We start from the raw sequence: 388 nt of genomic DNA, 5'->3' as shown, positions 1-388 counted from the left end.
ATTTAACCATCATATCTAGCATGGCTTCCCAATTTGGTGGAGGCGGGTTCTCTAATGGTTGCCTCGGTTGCGCATTAGGATTTTGAAATCCTAAATTTTGCCTAGATTGTTGTTGTTGACCACCTCTATAATTTTGCTGCCCTTGGAATCCCGGTGGTGGTCCTTTATTGCCGAAACTTTGGGGATTTGCAGCCCCCATCGGATTACTCCAAGAAAAACCGGGGTGGTTCCTTGATGCATTAGGGTTGTAGGCTCCTTGCGGTTGGTATGATTGTTGTTGCCTACCGTATCCTACCAAATCAACATGCTCCAAAGTAGATTGAGACCCCATATCATCATTTAAGCACTCTCCCAAATTGTGCTCTCCCCCACATAAGTCACACATCAT

Source organism: Ipomoea triloba, chromosome 4, assembly GCF_003576645.1.
Source record: "Ipomoea triloba cultivar NCNSP0323 chromosome 4, ASM357664v1".
NCBI classification, from domain to species: domain Eukaryota; kingdom Viridiplantae; phylum Streptophyta; class Magnoliopsida; order Solanales; family Convolvulaceae; genus Ipomoea; species Ipomoea triloba.
The sequence above is the reverse complement of the archived record's forward strand: the minus strand, read 5'-3'. Positions refer to the sequence as shown.